The following is a 20158-nucleotide window of genomic DNA, read 5'->3' as shown; positions in this document are numbered from 1 at the left end:
ATGTGTGTTTGCTGAAGGAAGGAACCTTCAAAGAATTAACAATAAGCCAGAAATCCACACAGCAAACAAGACAGAAAGTAATCTTTGAAGTTCTGTTCTAACTGAAAACATTTAACAAAATTAAAATAAAAATGTCAGTTCTTCATTCCTTCTTTCTAATCTCTTTTGTATAATAAAAGAACAAAAATAATTTCTTATTAAAATGTTCTTTTCTTCTTTTCAGCTGTTCTAGAAATTCAGGTTCTTTATCAGAAATGATGTGTCTGCTTTTCTCTTCTTTATTCAATGAGAACACTACACATTGAGTACCTTTTTTTTTCCTAAATTTGTGTGTGTGTGTGTATGTGATTGAAAATGTTTTGTTTTTCCGTTTAGGAAAAATTCTTTTTGTAGTTTTGTAGGATCTTGAACAGAAAAGAAATGAAACCATCCTACATATTAGCTGTTCCTGTCAGTATTTCATTCAGAGCTATAATCATCTCTGAAGTATCCCTAGTTGTAAATATACATAAATGACCAATCAAACAAAACAATGACACTGGAGGTTTTTCAATGGCCTGAATTGCAGTCTGTTTGCTTCCAAAATGCTTGAGCAATTTTCTACTGCTGGGAGAAATTAACAGAGCAAATTACTCAGATGTAGAGCATAATCCTCTCTGTGTTGGTCTCATTCAAATTGATTTGAATGGTCCTGATTTGAAGCTGCTGTGAAATCAGCCACAGAGGCAAAGCAGGTTGTAGGTCTTGATATACAAGACGTATTTTCCAGGACAGCGATGGCCACTGTGACCATCTCACCCTGGTAGAATCACAGAATCATTAAGTTTGGTAAAAAACTCCAGGATTATCAAGTCCAACCTTTGACTGAGCACCACTTTGTCAACTGGACCAGAGCACTGAGTGTCACATCCAGTTGTTTCTTGAACACCTACAGTCATGGTGACTCCACCACCTCCCTAGGAAGCTCCTTCCAATGCCTGACCACCCTTTCAGTGAAAAAATTCTTCCTGATGTCCAACCTGACTTTCCCCTGGTGCAATTTGAGACCATTTCCTCTTGTTGTCTGGGAGAAGAGACCGACCCCCACCTGGCTACAACCTCCTGTCAGGGAACTGAAGAGAGCACAAAGACTTCACTTGAGCCTCCTTTTCTCCAGGCTGAGTCCCTCCAGCTCCCTCAAACACCTTAAGTGCAGCTTTCAGAAAGATCTCTGATCTGGGCTTCATCTCAGCTCAGTGAAAGTGTCTGCCAAGCGTCAGTCAAGTGCACCAACAGGCTCTGCAACCCATGCTCCTCCACCATATCATCAATGATTTGAATTTCCTTTGGAAAACTTCATATTTACCCCACAAAACATGACATAAAATCAAATTAAAGAAATTGCATAAGTTATATATCTATATAAGAAGACCAGTGTGGGCTGAGTTTGCAGCTTGATACCAGGCTTAGCTTTGAATGCAGTGCTGCAGGCACTCCAGAATTTATTACCGATGGATTTTAGATTCAGGGGGATAGATGAGTCTTTACATGAAGCTTTTGTTGGCACTACTTACTTCAAATATTATACATCCTACCTCCTCTATTTAATCAACCTTCTTCATCTGAATGATGAATTGTGCCACTGCTCCCTGTAGGATTTTTCCAAATTGAGCAATTTAGGAAATGTCTGACAAGCAGCACAGAGGAGTGGAAGCTAGGAGAGGTATCAAGGAAAAAGACTTGGTTCCACTGAAGAGTGGAATTAATTTTTTTTCACTGGGACCATAGTTTCACTTCTAGACACTCTTAGTTCATCTACTGACTCATGGGGTGACTTTGGACTAATCCCCGACCTCTCAGAGTCTCAGATCACACATCTGTGAAAGACAATAACCTTTTCAATTAAGTATTTATATTGAATTTGTGTAGGATGAACCTCACAAAGCACCATTCTAGTTTCTCTCCTGCTTTCCTACTTCCTGGCATATATTTGCATCCAGTGTGCCCCAAAGCTGTTGCCTCTTCCCTGCATTTTGCATGCAGCTGTGTGGTGACTCACAGCCATCACCAAACACAACAAAATCCTTCATGTTTTCTTCCAGATGTTGTCTGTGCTGTCCCTTCACTTTACTGCACATCCTATAATCTGTAGCATTATCCAATTCACAACATGTTTATCCACAAAGTGCTGCTGGGAGGTTTTCTCACAGATTGCAATTGGACAATAAAGAAAATCAACCAGACAGGAAGTCAACTTGCCAGACATCTGTAGGACAGCTTTGAATTTTTGTGCTCCTGAGCTGAACTTGTTTGGGCTGACTTTATAAAAAGAACTTCACAGTGAAAGAACCATTCAGCTACTCTCAACATGGACAATTAGTGCTTTTAATTGGAATAGTGTTAGCTCTGCTCTGGCGAGATCCCATCTGCAGAGCTGCCTCCAGCTCTGGAATCTCCAGCACAGCAAGGACAGGCAGCTGTTGGGAGTGAGTCCAGAGGAGGCCACCAAGATGATCAGAGGGATGGAGCACATTCCCTACAAGGAAAGGCTGAGAAAATTAAGGTGGCTCACCCTAGAGAAGACAAGGCTTTGGTATGATTAAATGTTGGCCTTGCAGTACCTGAAGGAGCCTACAAGAAAGATGGAGAGGGACTTTTTACAAGGGCCTGGAATGACAGAACTGGGGATAATGGCCAAACTTATAGAAAGTAGCCTTAGATTAAATATTACAAAGAAATTCATTAGTTGGAGGTTGGTGAGGCCCTGGCACAGGTGTCCCAGAGAAGCTGTGACTGGCCCATCCCTGGAAGTGTTCAAGGCCAGGCTGGATGGAGCCCTGAACAGCCTGGTCTAGTGGAACGGTGTCCCTGCCCATGGCAGAAGGGTTGGAACTCAATGCCCTTGAAGGTCCCTTTGAACCCAACCCAAGCCATTCTGTGATTCTATGGTGGCCACGTCCAGCAGCCTGGTCCAGATGATCATTGGCCATCCTAACTGCATTTGAGAGATGACTCCATGTCCCAGGCCAAGCAAGTGCCATTGCCTGAGAACATTTCCTTGTGCTGGTTCATTTACTGGTGTAGAAGAGGTTTATGTACTGCTGTATGTCTGCAATGTATTGACCAATTTGCCACATACCATGTTCACTCACCACAAATACACAAAAGCCATTAGGCCTGGCATGACCAAAATTAATATTCCTCAAAATGTGTTTATATTCTGTGCTATTTGAAAACATCAGCAGTCTTCAGATTATGAGCCATGACTAAAATTGGGCTTGGGTGAGGATGTCCGAACATCCTACTCCTTGTTTTTCTTTCCTTGGTCTATTCACACTCTTAGTATCTAGCTTGCATACAGCTACATGCCTTCTGCAGACACCAAGATGGGACAGATGAAGCAGGAGATGACCTTTAAGGTCCTTTCCAACCTAAACCACTCTGTGATTCTGTTAAATCAGATGTTCTGTACGTGAGCTGAAGTCCTTTTGTAGTCAATGCAGATGGGCAGCTCCCTCCAGAGAGCCCATCTCCTCCTGAGGTGGGTATCTGACCTACTTCAGATGAATTTCCACCTAGACACACACTTTTATCTCCACCAAGTCAAAAACAGTGAGTTCACTGAAGAGCTGTACTCTGAAAATATCTGAAAAGAGTCAGGGGATATCTCTAAACCTATCCCAAAACTTACCCCAAGCTCTGAGGGCATGCAAGGCTGTACAGCAAAAGGACAAAACTCTTTTCCTGGGGGTCAACACCCTGCAGGGTGGGCTGTCAGAAAACAGCACATTCCCAGCCCCACAACCATGTTTCCCAGTCCAACCTTCCAGCACAGAAGATGGAGTGACAATGACATGGCTGATAGACGCTGATGAAAGTGTAAATGCATTTTTGATGAAGTTTGCTCCAGGCATCTGCAGAGCCTTTCTTTCTGCTCATGTCAGACCTGCAGTCTCTGTGCCAGCCCAGTGGGCAGCAATGACACTACACTTCTTCTTGTCTCAGTTTTTTGCTGGTTCTGGGGTTTTGTCCAAAAGTATTTTCCAGAGCAGGTCTCCTTTCACACAACAAAACTAGACCTCAACCACAGGGTCTTTCACATCAGTTGTGCATTTTCATTGTGTGAATATTTACTTCCCTCTTTCCCTTTGTCCTACTCAATGACAAGGTTTTAGAGTACATCCAAGGGCTGAATTCCAATGTTTGAGTTTTGCAAATATGCCTATTGCAGATGCTGCTTATTAAGTATTTACCAAGTCATTACCCCTTAGGATGTATCTTCTTGCTTACACTGGAACAGCTAGGGAGTAGAAGAGATCTCTCAGAATTTGGTTAATTAATCCAACTGCAAACAGTAATTAGATTTTATCGTAATCAACTAATTAATTCTTCCAACTCAGTAGTCAATGTAATGAGCAAAGAAAACACAGCCAGCTTTTGCAAGACACGAAACTCAGCTTAGAAAAAGAAGGAGCAAAGGCCATCTAAACCAATTAAAGGAGAGTATATATCAAGTTACTCAGAGGGGAGGTGGTTCTGGGATACATGGCACAGCTAAGCTGGCATTTTCCCTTTTCAGAATTGCTTTGGATCTGATGCAGTTGCTCTGAATAGGAAGATGTTCTATTCTGAACACATCAGTGCCTCCTCCTTGCATGAGGGCTTTACTGGGATGTCAGTAGGAGCACTGTGGTGCATTTACTAGCATTTTGTCATACAGACAACACTGCCTTGCTGGTCAGCTCCAGTGCTGGTGGCAGGAAAAAAATGCCATTATCATCATTATTCACGAGGGTTTGCTGAGACCAGGCTGGGTAGTGCCATGTAAAGACTTGTTTGGGAACTTAAACTTGTTTCAAGCCTCTTTTAGGGCCAGTTCAGGCATTTTGCAGTGTGAACACATCTAAAAAATTGAACATGTTTAATGTCAGCATGGGAGGTCACTTGCACTAAGCAAAAGAATCACAGCAGCTGTGGATGTAATTAGCATTTGTACGTAGATTCACACACCCAGAACCACAATTCACAGTGGTCATGGCACCTGTACAAATCTACTTATGTTGGCACTGTGCAGGTAAAGCAAGTTCATCCTCTCTGCAGGTGCAATATTTGGGAACTATCATTATTGGATCTTTAAGTGTACAAGACAGGGAAAATTACCAAATTACTGAAAATAGTAATTAATGCTGTCTCTCATAAAATCCTCTGAACACAGGGGTGAAGTAAGGACTATATAAGTGAGGTAGACTGAAAAGCAAGTGAAAATATAGGGCACAAAGGTTTTGGTCAGTGTTGTGGAATCCAGCTGAAAGTCAGTCCACAAGATTGTCTGCCAAGGATCAACACTGGGGACAACACTGGGGACAACACCCTTTAACAACCCTGTTAATGGCATGGATGGTGGGGCAGGATGGACCCACAGCAGGTCTGCAGATAATACAGAGCTGGAGGAGTGGTTACCCCAGATGGGTGTGCTGCCAATGAGGAGGGCCTTGACTATCTGTGGGAATGATCAATAAGGAAATAAGGAATATTTTGCACATGGGGAAGATTAACCCCAGTAGAGGCTGGGTGCCATCCTCTGGGAAGCTCTGTCTAGAATCACCTGGGCATGCTGGCAAACACCAAACTGATCACAATCCTGACAGGAATATGCTCTTGTAGCCATGATGTCAAGAATATTCCGGGCAATGTTGGGAAGAACACTGCCAGCAGTTCTAGGGAAGAGATTTTACCTTTCTAAAGATCTGTCAACCTAAGGAAAAGCAAAGGGAATGGGTTAATAGGACTAGAAGCCATTGTCCTTGCCACTAGCATTATCCAGTGTGCCAACCATCCCCCAGTTCATGCCATATAATTCTCACAACACAGGTCAGGACTGTGGGATCCAGGGAGAACTGCTGATGCAGTTGCCACCAGAACTGTTTAAAGCCCATCCCAAAGGCATCTGGAGAAGAGCAATCTTCTAAGCCAGCGTCATCAAATGAAAAGATATTTTTCCTACCCAACTCTAAGAAGTGAGGGAGATATTTGAAGCTGTTTGAGTCAAAACTTTCCACTCTGCACTCACTACACATAAGGCTCATGCATTCAGTCATTAGCAGTGTTCAGCTAATGAGAAATAACCTTTTATGCTGAGGTGACTCAATTCCTTGCACATGTCACAAATTGCCCAGGCACCTACACAGCAATAGGGTTCTACCCTGGGTAGTGGCACAACTGTTGTGAAAGAGCATTTTATCTTTGTCAGACAGAAAATCCTTTCAAACGTTTCCACCCAGCACTCGTTTGCCCACTGCATGCCCTTTAATTAACTCAGAGAATTTCTGAGCAGCAGTAAACCCTGCCCACTCATATCTCCCCTTCACCAAGCTCTTGGCCCTCCCTGAGATCTGCCCCAGCCTCCTGCTCATCTCTTGGGGTCTGCACTTCCACAGGTCTTCAGTTCTCTGCTGAGATTTGCAAACCTGCTCCACTGTGTGTTCAACTGCTGCCTGTCAAGAGTGGGTTCAGGAGGAGTCCAAAGGAAAGAACAGGCTCTTCTCGTTCGTGACAGCCCATCTGACATCCTATTTTCAAGAAACATAAATTCAGACATATAAAACTGACATTATCCATCACAATACACTACAAAAAGTCCTTCCTGCTATCTCTGTCTCCTCAAACATTAACTCAAATCTTCCTGTCTCTCAGATCTCTGATACATTTTTGCTGAAGAAATTTATGGTGTTACCACCTTCAAGTCCATCACCACATGAAAACGCCAGGGGATCATTATCACCGTGGCCTGTGCCCTGACCTCATCAGGCACCAGCAGAGAGGACACTCAGCTAAATTCCCTCACTGGAAGCTGCTGCTGCTCCTCAGCTGAGCAGCACCATCAGGCCACAAGACACACCCAGCCAAGCCAGGTTTATCATGTCCTGCACTTTTGTGGGCACTTCAGTCACACATCAGGCTGAGCTCAGTGACCAAAATCCAGACGTCTGCATCCTTCTGCATCCTCCTGCCCTGAAAATCTGACAGTCCCTGGCAGCAGGTGGCTGCCTCTCACATCTCTGCAGCAAGATTTATCTCCTCTTGTCTGTCAGAGTCTTAAATCATCTGGCAGCTGTGTAGGTGGCTAAAGGGACAGGAGCACAAAAGCAATAAAGAAATAGCTTCCCATAATTCTTAACTACTTTACATTTGAGAACAAGATGAGAGAATGGCTCAGCTTTGCTTTCCCTCTGAGAAAGGCCTGTAAGTCAGCTGTGATGCTGTGCAGGAGAAAATAAAATTGTTACCTCAGACAGCAGCACTGCTGAGAATATTCTGCAACTGATGGTGCTATTCAGAAGGCACTGTGTGAGTCTGGGCAGGGCAGAGAGGAGCCAGAGGAGGTTATAAAGGATCTAATCATGCATGATGTTTGTAGATGAGGAACATGTAGATAGATATAGTGGTGATGGATGAATTACAAAGGAAGAGAGAGAGGGAGAAAGAGTGGTGTGGGTTACAAAACAGCAAATAGAAAATCTTTTAATGGTGAAAATTTGGCACTAAGGAACCAAAAGAAGGTAAGAAGGGAGTCAGGAAGAAGAGGGTCACTTGTAGCCCCCTCTATCTCTCTGTCTAGGCATTGGTAGTGATAATTTCACACTTAATTATCAAAAATTGAGGCTGACAGGACATCAAGAACTCATGTGCTGGCCTAGTTTCCCCTCCCTAGGTCATTCCTCCCAGATGTTCACCCATCATATTTATAAAGCCTTGTGGGACAGAGTCCACATTTAACTTAAGCAATTTGCTCCAGCATTTTTTAACTTTCAGTGTCAGAACTTTCGTTGCCAGTGTCTAATCCAAAACTCCTTTGTTGCATTAACACTGCTTACTTCATGATGTGCTCATGAGAGGCATTAGAGCAGGAGAACAATTCCCTCCCTTCTTTCAACTTCTGGACTTCATCATAGATCATGGAATGGTCTGGGTTGGAAGAGGCCTTCAACATCATTTAGTTCCAACCCCCTGCCATGGACAGGGACACCTTCCACTATCCCAGGTTGTTCCAAGCCCCATCCAGCCTGGTCTCGAACACTTCCAGGGATGGGGCAGCCACAGCTTCTGTGGGCAACCTGTGCCAGGGCCTCACCACCCTTATAATAAAGATTTTTTTCCTAGTATCTAGTCTAAACCTGTCCTCCTTCATGTTAAGGCCATTTGCCTTTGTCCTGTCCCTCCATGCCATTGGGAAAAGACCCTCTCCAGCCTTCATAGAAGCCCCCTTTAGGTATTGGAATGCTGCTGTAATGTCTTTTGCAGTATTACAATATTTTTCCCATGCTAGATCACACCTCTTCTATCAGTTTTTCATTTTAAACCATGGCAATGAGTCCTCTTGCTTAACATCACAGCAAGTGACCCCGTCCTTCAATTAACTTTTCTTTTAATATTCCTGAGGATTTCCTGAGGACCCACTGCCACTCACTAAAGCCTTTGCCATTTTTACTCACTGGATGTTCTACTCAATTTTAGGTTTTTATTGTGCCTCAGTTTCTGTCCACCAAATGCAGGCAGTGATTATTCATGTCCTACCACTGCTTGCCCTTGGAAAATCTCCCTCTCCAGCCTTCCTGTAAAGCCCCCTTTGGGCACTGGAAGGTGATGAGGACTCCCTGGAGCTTTCTCTTCTCCGGGCTGAACAACCTCAGCTCTCAGCCAATCTCCACCAGCAAAGTGTTCATCTCTGAGCATTTTAGATACTTGTAGGACAGCACCATGAGCTTTATGCCAGCTTCCTCCACAGTTCTCTGTACATAAAAATGGGTCCTTTCTCCCTGTAAATGGTCACAGTGTGTTGGTGTGTCATGGGACAAAGATTTATGCTTTGCCATATCTATGTGAGGCACCTGAGACAGTGAAGGGTTAAATTTAGTAGAGGCAGAGCCAGAGAGCAAAAAAAATCTCCCTTCTAGACAGGTTCATTTCTAGCTCTGCACCAAAGCACATTCGTCAGTTTGTGGTTTGGGTCCCAATTCCCCTCCCTCTTGGCTTTCTCCTTCATTTTAGTATTTTATTCTTTCCTTGATAAATCAGGAGACTTTCCCATTGCCTTGCACTCAGCCCTTATCAAGAAGCTTTATAAATAACAATAATGACCAGGCAAAAGATGCAATTCAGTTAACAGTGTAATGACTACAGGGATTAGCACTGCTGTATATTTTTATGGGTGTAATATGTCGCTTTCATTCTGTTGCCATAATGAAAATAACAAATTAACAGAAGCATTATGCAAATTATACATTAAAAATGTCATGTTTATTAGTCCATCTTGGCAAAAGAGAAGCTACAGCAATAGCAGTGTTAACTGCTTAATAACCACGTTATAAAACAGAGAAGAAATTCAATTCAGCTCAGTTTGGCGTGGCCTTGAGGTTGTTTTCAGTGACTTCAGTGCCAGTGTTTGTGTGCTCAGAGCAAAGCATATGCTTAAATACATTTCTGGAGAACAAGATTTTAGTAGCAATTTCAGTTCAAGGATATTTATCTCAATTACCTATTTTTGGAACAAATTCCCCACAAAACATCTTACTCTTTGCACCTGCAAAATACTTGTGCAACAGCATTTACTGGCAGCTCCTTAAAACCTTGCTGCTACTTCAGAAACTGCTACAAATATTTATCCAAGCATTAACTTTATTACATTTTCTGCAGAAGACTTCTCAGCCTTGTTCTCTTTGACATTAAGGGATGTGGGGAATTTCTTTTCCAGCATACCCTGAACTTAATTTTGCTTCTAACCTTGAGGCAGTTTATTGAAAACCCAGAGGTGATTGTTTTCTTACAGCGTGATTAACACTTAGTGGTAAAAATTTCTTTGTCCTTGTGTAAAGAACTTTTTAGTCACAAGAGGAACAAAGATTAACAGTTACCAGAAGATTCAAACTTTGCTTTTGTTTAATACGACTAGCTCAGTTATAAAATGCAGTTATGAGATTTCTGTAATGTACAGTATTATTGACATTCATCAGAATGTAAAGACACAAGGAAATTTATTTTCTGTATGAGATTAAGATTGAAAAATATATATGTAATGCTGGGAGTTGTGTATTTTTTGCAAGAGAAAGATTCTCTTCAGTTTGGATTTACAATCAAAGAGCAGAGAGATGCTGGGAAGCCACAGGCCAAAAGTGATTAAAAGGGACAGTGGCTTGTCCCAAATGGGAGCAATGGTGAAGTCAGGATGGGCATCCACATTTCAAGGCTTTCACATCCCTTCCTCACTGCCTGAATCCTGTCACCTTTCTGCACTCATGGCTGTGTAATTTCCATATCTCCTGGAGTCTCCATTTGGCATCAGTGACGACCCACAAATTGTCTGTGCAAGGAAAACAGATGCTCCAAGCTCAAAGACTAATTTAAAAAACAACAATAAATATAATTAAAAATAAAGGGGAGAAAGGGAAATAGCCATCAGACAAGTTCAAGCACAAGCCAATCTAATCACAACTTGAAAGAAAATTGTTTATTTCACAGTTACTGCATTGGGAAAACATGTCAAGTTGTTTTCACAGGAGTCTGAAACCAAATAATAATAAATGTGAAGCTCATACGAACTTGAGAATTCCATTTTGTGGAAATTATGACATCTTCAGAAGAGATTTGTTTTACTGAAATGAAACAAAGCCAACTTTTGACATTTCTCACAAAATTTAATTGCCTGAAACATTCCTTAATTGTTTCAGCTCAATCAAGGCATTTCATTTTGTTTTGATGCATTGGAATATTTCTAGCTCATTTCACTACTGAAGCTCAACATATATGTATAAAGAGAGAAAAATTGTCTTTTAAAAATAGGCTTTGGTTAAGTTTCCTAAATCAAAAATATAAAAAGAGATTAGCATCCATTGCCTATTCTAAACAGGCACTTGGCACTCTGACTGTACTGGTAATCAAGAGTTAGTCTGGTTATCTTTGACAATCTGATCTCTCAGTGACCAGTTGTCCCCAGCTTCCTTACTGGTAATTGCAGAACTGAGCAATATTTATTTATCAGAAATCTGTGAGCAGTCTATCTGGATGATTGATTCCTGTTCATGTAATGCAATCAGGAGGCCACATTTAGGTCAGGAACCCAAGTCCCAGGTAGGTCTCAGGCTGCTCAGGAAAGAGTTCCATGTAATCAGACTCTGATAAAGCCATCAGGTTACAAGAAGAGCCACACAGGATTGGGTAAGAAAATTAAAACCAGGAATAGCAACGCTCCAGCTTTTCTAAAATCAGAAATCGAGCTGCTGAATTATTTCTAGGATGATCAATTTTTCATACTTTGAGAACAAAATATTGTCAAAATCATCAGTTTTCCAAAAAAAAAAAAAAATTGACATTTTACAGCAAAAGTATATTCCATATGTGAATTTTAAAGACTTTTGCTGTCCAAGGGTGGATTCAGCTCCATATTTCAGCTGCAAGCCTGGGCAAATAAAATGGGGTGGAAAGTCTACCAAAATTTCTTACTATTTAGTGTAAGATTTAAGAGCATCAGAATACCAGGGTGGGGGAGAAAAAGGAAGGAGAAGAGGGGAAAAAAGGAAGATATTATGTTTCTGCTGTTTCAATAGTGATCAGTGTTTTAGGAAACCTGACATGCAGGGGAGGAAAACAGGAACTGACCTTTCTGTCAAAGAAGGAGAAATGAAAGAGGCAGAATGTATCACTCTGCATTCTGACTTAGGTGGGAAACAAGGGTTTGGACTGAAATAAGGGAATTTAGGCTTGGTACTGGGAGAAAAAATAATTTAAAAACCCACAAACAAATAAGAAATAACACCCCACAAAAAGTCCCCTTACTGAAAAGAGCATAGGATAGACTGCACAGAAATGGGCCGTTCTCTCTAGATGTCCAAAAACATTTCATATTCTCAAAAACAGTCCAAACATCCATCACAGAACAGTTAATAATAATAAAGTTAATAATAATAATACAGAATAGTTGAATAATACAGAATAATACAGAACAATTGATCGTGTGCATTTTTTTAGTGCTTTCCAGCTCTCTTTTCTCTCAGAGCCTGGAAGACACAAAAAGGGGAAGACATGAATTCAGATCATACCAATTTTACAGGGGTTAGCCTTGATTAAGAAGCAGAGAGGTAAAGGTCTTTCCTAGAAGGGTTCTCATCCAGGGAACCATGTTTCTTTGGATATCTCAATTCCCTGGGTGGTTTATTATGTCCCTGGATTTTTCACACCAGATCCTGGGAGTGATTTGGCAAGAGCAAATAATTTCTGCCCACTGCTTCTATCAGTACCACCCACAAAACTCCCTTTGGTGCTTCTGCTCTCTGTGAAGGAGGGAAGAAGGAAATCCAATCCTGATGAGCCTCAGCCTGCCAACTTTGCCGCTGAAGCAATGCATTATTCATGTGTTTGTGACAGAGAGTGGTGAGTTTAATGTGCAGAAATGAGCCTGGAGAGCTGTGGGGTTGTTACATGCCCTGCCTGGCTGTGCAGGGATTTGTGCTGGTTGCTGCTGCTGTGCCAATACTCCTGTGTAAAATGCAATCCCACCATGTCAGGACTGCTAGAGCCTCTTGTTTGCTCTGCTCTTTGGGTTGTAGATCCCGTCATCACTCCATGTTCATGGCATTTGCCAGTAGAAATTGTGAAACCTTAATGAGCTGAAAAAATGTCGTCTAATCTCATTTCAAATCCCTCAGGAAAAACAAATACAGAAGCACAGAATCACAGAATGAGAAGGACATTAAAGATCATCCAGTTCCAAGCCCTGCCATGGGCAGGGACACCTTCCGCTACCCCGGGTTGCACCAAGCCCTGTCCAACCTGGCCTTGAACACTTCCAGGCATGGGGCAGAAACAGCTTCTCTGCCAATATTTCACATTGTCCCTCAAGCTGTTAAAATCAAGACAAAAGAGTCTAGAATAGGGTGAAGTTTTTTATTTTAGCTGACAGTGAAAATATAGACATAAATTTGATACCATGGTATAAAGCCATGAAGAAATTTGTGGGATACCAGAAGAAAAAAAACACAGGATCATCAGAAGAGGCTGAAAGGTTCTTCTCATTGCCAGTGTGCAGGGAAAAGGGAGAATTATTTTAACAAAACAGGGAGTCATCAGTCAAAGAATAATAAAACCCTGCAATTAGGCACCAAAAACATGTAAGAGGGATGAAAACTCCTCAAATTGCTGGAGGAGCTATCATGAGAAGGGTATTAACTTAACTGCAGCTTTAACCAGTCAAGGCTGGGCAAGATTGAGTATTTCACTTTGTTTTGTTTAAATGCCACTGCACCACCCTTTGTCACATCTGCTGGGGCACCAACCAAATAAAAGCCTATTTATACCATTATTCCTTATATTAAAACAAAACAAAGGTAATATTTCTTCAGCCAGCGTAATTTTGACCCACTGCATTGACTTCCACTAGGACTTGAAGACTTTCCCCACAGTTCAAAAATGTTGAGCTACTGTTTTACAGGACAGTTTCTAATGCTACATGTGGTGCCACTGAAGTCATTAATTTCCCGTGGAATAAGCAATGCTTAGTCTAACTTGCAATTCTCTGCAGTATATTTCTCCATGCTGTAGCTGTAAAGGCTAACAAGGACCTTGATTGTGCAAATCAGAATAGATTAGGTTGGTGTGTTAAGATTATTTCCCTTTCGTTTAGCTCCAATAGCCCCTAGTGCAAGAAGGAGCATTGCAAATCATACAAAGTTCAAAATATGATATAATGGCACAAAATGAACCTTTTGCATGAAAATAGAAAGAGTTCAATCTCTTTAGTCCAGCCAAAAGAAAGTTAAAGGAGCCATAATGAGATTATAAATTTCTATGAAGGGAAAATACATTGTATAACAGGTGCTTTCAGTTTAGCAAAACACTGAGTACAAGTTTAAAAATGCTTGTACCAGGCACCCAAATTATCATTTGGTTTCCTCTATGTTGGAAAAGTGTCTAACAAATAAAGCAGATGTTAATGTTGGCAAGTGCAGAGGGAAATGAAGTTAAGGCTTTAATTGCAAGGGTAGTGAAGCACCAAAACTTATTAAAGTCACAGTAGATTCTCCATTACTGAGCAGGGGGAAGGGGTTTCCTTAAATTTCAAGGTATTGTTCCAATTATCATGAACTCCAGGAAAACTCCTGGTTTCTTTGCTATGGGAAATCAAATTAGGAAACTTCAGTTGTGCCTTCTGACCATGTGAAGTTGTCATTGGTGTATATAGAGCAGAGTGGTCAGGATCTTTCAGCCTGTGCACTGCTGTGTCTTCCATCAAACTTGCAAAAAGGAGAAAGGAAAAGTGCCATGAGACATTTGGATATTGCTGAACTGACAGAGCTTCCTTCAGAGATGGGCAAATAAAAACAAATTAACCTAAACAGATGGCACAGAATCACAGAAAAGGCTGGAAAAGACCCCTAAGATTGAATCCAACCATTTACCCAGCACTGCCAAGCCCACCACTAAACCATGTCCCTAAGCAATACAGCTACATGTTTTTGGGAGCACTTCCAGCACGTTACAGCATTATATCTAGGACTGCTAAATCTGAGAAAGCAAATGCAGGCACAGAACTCTGGGATCCCAAAACTGGAAAAACCACCTGCTTCATCTTCTACCCATCCAGGATCACTCTCAGCAGCACAGCAGTTTATTCAGGGATGGTATATTTATTGCCAAGCATCTTTCATCATGTGCAGAGGTTTCACTCAGCTGAAAAATCCAGATAATAATTTCCAATCACAACAGTATAATGTCCATTAAATTGTCCAGTATTTGTCAAATTAACATTCATCCCGATGAGTTAATGTATAATATTAGGGTCATCACCATCTTTATGCTGTCCTTGTTACTGTTCAGTGCTCAGTAAACTCAACTTTTGCAATAAAAGCACATTTGTAAATAAACAATCCCATGCTTCCAGGGCTCCCTGAGCACCATATCAAGCATTAAATGAGGTTGTTTTTAAAGTGGGCTCCAGCATTTCTGGTGATGAAGCTGAGAATCTCCAGGCTGCAGGAGGATGAAAGCAGAAAAAATGCAAAAAATGTCACTGTGCTTTAGCCAACAGTGGTGCAGACCAGCTGGCTTTGACCAGGGTAACAAGAGTCAGTGTTTGCCTCACCTTCCCTATGAATAACATTTTTCCTTGTATTTATAGGAATTTCCTGTATTTCTCTTCGTCCCTATTTCTTCTCACCATGATCACTGGACACCACTGAGAGAGTCTGACTACACCTTCTTTACGCCCCCACACTGGATTTTTATAAACATGGATGAGGTGTTTGCCCTTCCTGTGGGCAAAAATGTCTGGTCAGTTCAGAGATCAGAAGAATGGAATGGGGGACCTTGACATCTGTGGAGCTGGTTTCATGTCAGTCAAAAGGAAGATTTAGATAATTTCTCCCATGTTTGAATTACATCAGACTCTTGGAGATGATGCAGCTTCTCTGTCACCCTGAAAGGTAAAAGTGGTGGCAAGGATGAGAGTCCAGCCCTTCACCCAGTGTCTGAGCTGCTGCATTTATTCCATTTCTAGGACATCTGATGGGTTTTAAAAAGCCATCAGAAAGTCTCCAAACCAGGAAAAGCCAGGAAAAAAACCATCAGATGCTGCTGTTTAACACAGATTTTACTGTTCTTCCAGCTTGGAAATCAGATTATTCATTTTTATCCAGCTCATGACACCTACCCTTCCTCAAGTCCTGGCATAGGAGTTAAGTTGTATTCCTCCAAAAATTCTGCCGGTCCAGTCTTAGATCCTAAAATGGAAAATAATGAGCAGCCCTGCAGATTCCCCTGGGCCAGGCACAGACAGCAAACCCTCCTTCCACCAGCCCAGCACAAGGAACCCACTCTGCGAATCCTATAAAGGCAAAACTTTGCAGATGTACCTGGTTAAGATGTTTCTGTTGCTGCATGATAGAGTCAGTCTGAAAAGCATGGCTTTCTCTTCATGCTCTCAGGACCTAACATTAACTAAGTTCTGCTCTTAACCCAGCTGCTTCCTGCTTGACATTTATCTGTGGCTTTGGCTCGAAAAGTCAGTTTGCACCGTCTGTTCTGTTTTCCTGCAGAGAAATCACCATCTGTATTTGCCATTGTTTGATGATTAGCTACAAGTAGTATCAAACTCTTTTTCAGGTGTTTGCCCTGGAGAGAGATTCACCTGTTTCAGTGGTTTGACCTATTATAGGTTCAAATTCTCATTAATATAAAACTTTCAGGTTTAAAGAGCCTGTTTTGTCCCAGTGGTGATGGCTTCCAGCCATGGGGTACCACTGTCAGGAGTGACTGTGAAAATCATGTTGGGGTCCATTGAGCTGGCAAAAGTCAAAACCCAGACCACAAATCCCTGTTCACAAGAGATGCAATCCATTACCCTTGCCTCATATTTGTTAACTGCTCTTGGCACTAAAAAACATCAAAAACACATATGGAAAGAAACAATAGGGGAATTCCATGCTGAGAAAAAAAAAATTCAAAACTGTACTTCGCTATAACACTCATGTGGCTGCTTTTAGTGTCTCTGCAGAAGAAGAAGGAAGTAAAATATGCCTGGTCTTGCTCAAGAGAAATGCCTTGGAAAAATAATTTTAAAAAATTAAAAGCACCAAAGTAATAAAGATATTTTTTTTCCTTTCTGGCAGGAACCCCCTGACTATTAAGAATTCTTTTTGGAAGAAGCTATTAAAATGTAATACAAGACACTTTTTCCACAGAAGCCACAAAATTTGCTGGCCAAGTTCTCCCTTGAAATAGTGAGAATTCTGTACCAGTGGAATAAGGAAAGATATCAGTGAATTGAAAATCAACTTTGTTAAATGTACAAAAAACAGTTTAGTGAGGTTATAACAAGAACTCCAGTGCATGTTAACATATTTTGCAGGTTCTGCACTTACCAGCCATGGCCCAAGGATGTAGGAATGGGAACCTTTTCAGGGAACCTTTTCAGCTCAGAACATGAACAACGAGCCTCTCAAATCCAAGAGCAGGTTTAGACTGAGATCCAGAACTTCTTTTCAGAAGAAAACAAAGACTATTTACAGGAGCATGTAGTGACAGGACAACAGGGAATGGCTTTAAACTGGAAGAAAATAGATTTAGATTGCTCATTAGAAAAAACATATTCACTGTGAGGGTGGTGAGGCCCTGGCACAGGTTGTCCAGAGAAGCTGTGGCTGCCCCATCCCTGGAAGTGTTCAAGGCCAGGCTGGATGGGGCTTGAAGCAACCCGGGACAGTGGAAAGTGTCCCTCCCGTGGCAGGGGTTGGAACTCAATGATCTTTGAGGTCCCTTCCAACCCAAACCATTCTATGTTTCTGTGAAGAATTGTCTCCACCCTGATGGGATGACTGGGTAAGGATTTGAGAAGGATTGAGTCCCTCTCCACACCACTGGTGAGAGCTACAGGGATTTTTTTTTTTTTTCTTTTTGGTCTATGCAGCCATTGCTGCTTCTTTCCTCCCATTGTTTGCTTCTCCTTCTTTCCAAGGTCACCAAACCAGCTCGTAACAGGCTTCTCATTTGCATATTCATTACTCAGGTGAATAGAAATGCAAGGTACTGGTGTTCAGGCAGCAGCAGACAGTTGTGTGCCAACACCAGCAGTGCAGGGTCCTCAGCACCCTTTGAACACAGCACCTTCCTTTAGGAATCTTTATTAATTCCTCTCCTGTTAATGTGCTGCATTCACCAGGCAGGTACCACAGGCTTACCTGGTGAACCCAGGGCTGTAGAGGCCTGGAAATTACCTCTGCACTGTGTTAATGAGGTTGAAGCATCCTGAATGAATCCTGAATGATCTCCTGTGAACACTGCCTGTGTTTTCACTCTCACCATTGCACTCCAACCCTTTGTGCCATTTGAAATCCTTTGGTAAGGGACAAGTGTCACTGTCATATTTTCTGGAAAAATCCCTTCGCCAGGATTTCTTCTCCTGGGAAACTGAGAAGCCTCAGAGAGAAATTAAAACAATAATTATCTGATTGCTTTTCCCTGATTTGCTGCTTTGGAATGTGGTCTGGAGAGTGTTTATCCAACAGGTGCTTGTTTGATTGGTTTCATGTGAATTGTTTTGACTTAATGACCAATCACTATCCAGCTGTGTCAGGACTGTGGCGAGTCACAAGTTTTCATTGTCATTCTTATTAAGCCTTCTGTCTGCATCCTTTCTCTGTTCTTTAGTATAGTTTTAGTATAGTATTCTTTATTATAATATCATATCATAAAATAATAAATTAGCCTTCTAAGAACATGGAGTCAGATTCTCAATTCCTCCTTCATCCTGTGGACCTGAAAAATACCACAGACATGCCTGCCCAGCACTGAGAGCTGGGGCAGAAAACATCCTGGTGGTGCCAAACCTTCTGCAGAAGCACCTGGAGGCCACAAGACATCCTCAAAAACATCTGAAAGGGCATGAGAGAGAGCTGTGTGAAGAGCCTGAAATATTAAAATATTAATTTACAGTCAACCAAGCACAGTCTTCATGGAACCATGCTGGCCATATTTATATTAGCAGAGAAAATATGGGGTTTGATTTTACCTTGCATTTCTTTAGGTTTACAAACTGCAAACTGAAAGGACATGAGACAAAGTGATCAGAGACATGAGGGATAGCCAGAGGCATCTGGAATCCACAGCTTGACAACAAAAGACCCCACAGTGGGTTTGTCAAAACTGCCACTGTTGTAACACTTCTCTGTGCAACAGAAAATCAGAGCACAGCAAAAAACAAATGAAACTAATAAAATGAAAAATATGGGTAAGCATATAAAGGAAAAAATTTTAAAAAAGGAAATAGCATGAGATTTTATGTCATCTAATTTTTTTTAATATCCAAATCTCGTCCACCTAGAAAAGAACACATCATCCCCATGGTTTATATTTCTCTAGGAGAAGTTATTAATCTGTTTAAACTGCCTCAGAGTGTAATTATCACCCTTTTCTGTGAAAGCAAAGCCTGAAAATTTTTGATCTTTGGTATTATTTACTCAAGCTGTCCCTGACTCACCAGCACCCTCATAATAAAAAACTGTAATCAATATCTTATTATGGATTTTTTTTTTTTTTTGAGGTAAATTAGCTTTTATTCCACAGACACCTATACATTTTCTTGTGTGAGTGAGCCTTTTCTCACTGGCTACCTACTCCCTTTTCATTTAATCTCAAGTCAAAAAACAGATCTCAGGATTTATTTTGAAAGAAAGCAAAACAAATGGAATTTTCAGATGAAGAGGAATGTCTGTACAGTGGAAGCAAGAGGAACTCAGGAGACCTGAATGCTCTCATCTGGCTGTGATTTGAGAGATCTGAGACTTCATTTCAAGCTGTAGTCACCTCTTCTCTTCCAGCCATGGCTGTACTGTAAAAAACCCCTAGAAACTCTGAAAAAAATCAAAATCCAGAGCAGACCCCTTGCTATCAACCTGGTTTTCCTGAGTAATTATTTTCAATTAGTATTAAAAAAAATGTGTCTTTTTTTTCTTCCTTATTTTGTTAAAGCTGTAATGAAAAAACTGCAATGTGCAACCCAAATGAATGACCAATATTTAGGACTGAACCTATAGCAAAATCAATAAATTTTTATTATTCTTGTTGCTGGGAAAAAATGTTACAGTAAGGATACTTTGAAATTTTCAGTCTTTATCCTAACCATCATGAAATAAAAAAATGTGCAGTTTGAAACAGTCAACAAATTATGTTCATACTATTATGCAATGTGTTAAAATAATAGAAAGTAAATTGGGAGTCTTCCAGCAGCACTGCAAGACTGAATTGAAATGTGATAGATGGCTTCAGAGATATGAAACTCATTGGAATAAAAGAGGTAAAAGGATGAAATGACAACAAGAAACTGTTCAGAACCACGAATGAGCTTGATGGAAAAACAAAATGGGAAAAGTAGCAGTCTGAAATTGCAGAGCAGGAGGCATCTTTACTGTCATGTTGCTGCTGCCTCAATCAGATGTCCAGGTTCACTTGGTCTCTCATCCAAGTCAGTCTCTGGGTGCTCCAGGGCTTCTTTAAGGTCCCTGCATTTGGCCAGGGAAATCAAAGCAAAGAAATCAATGTCCTTATTTTGTACCCCATGGTTTTTTTCATGGACAGGACTGAGCCAGACTTGCTTTCCACCAAACTCCTGTTTCTAACTCTCTGCACCCAGGAGCCC

This window comes from Molothrus ater, chromosome 1 (assembly GCF_012460135.2).
Source record: "Molothrus ater isolate BHLD 08-10-18 breed brown headed cowbird chromosome 1, BPBGC_Mater_1.1, whole genome shotgun sequence".
NCBI lineage: Eukaryota > Metazoa > Chordata > Aves > Passeriformes > Icteridae > Molothrus > Molothrus ater.
The sequence above is the reverse complement of the archived record's forward strand: the minus strand, read 5'-3'. Positions refer to the sequence as shown.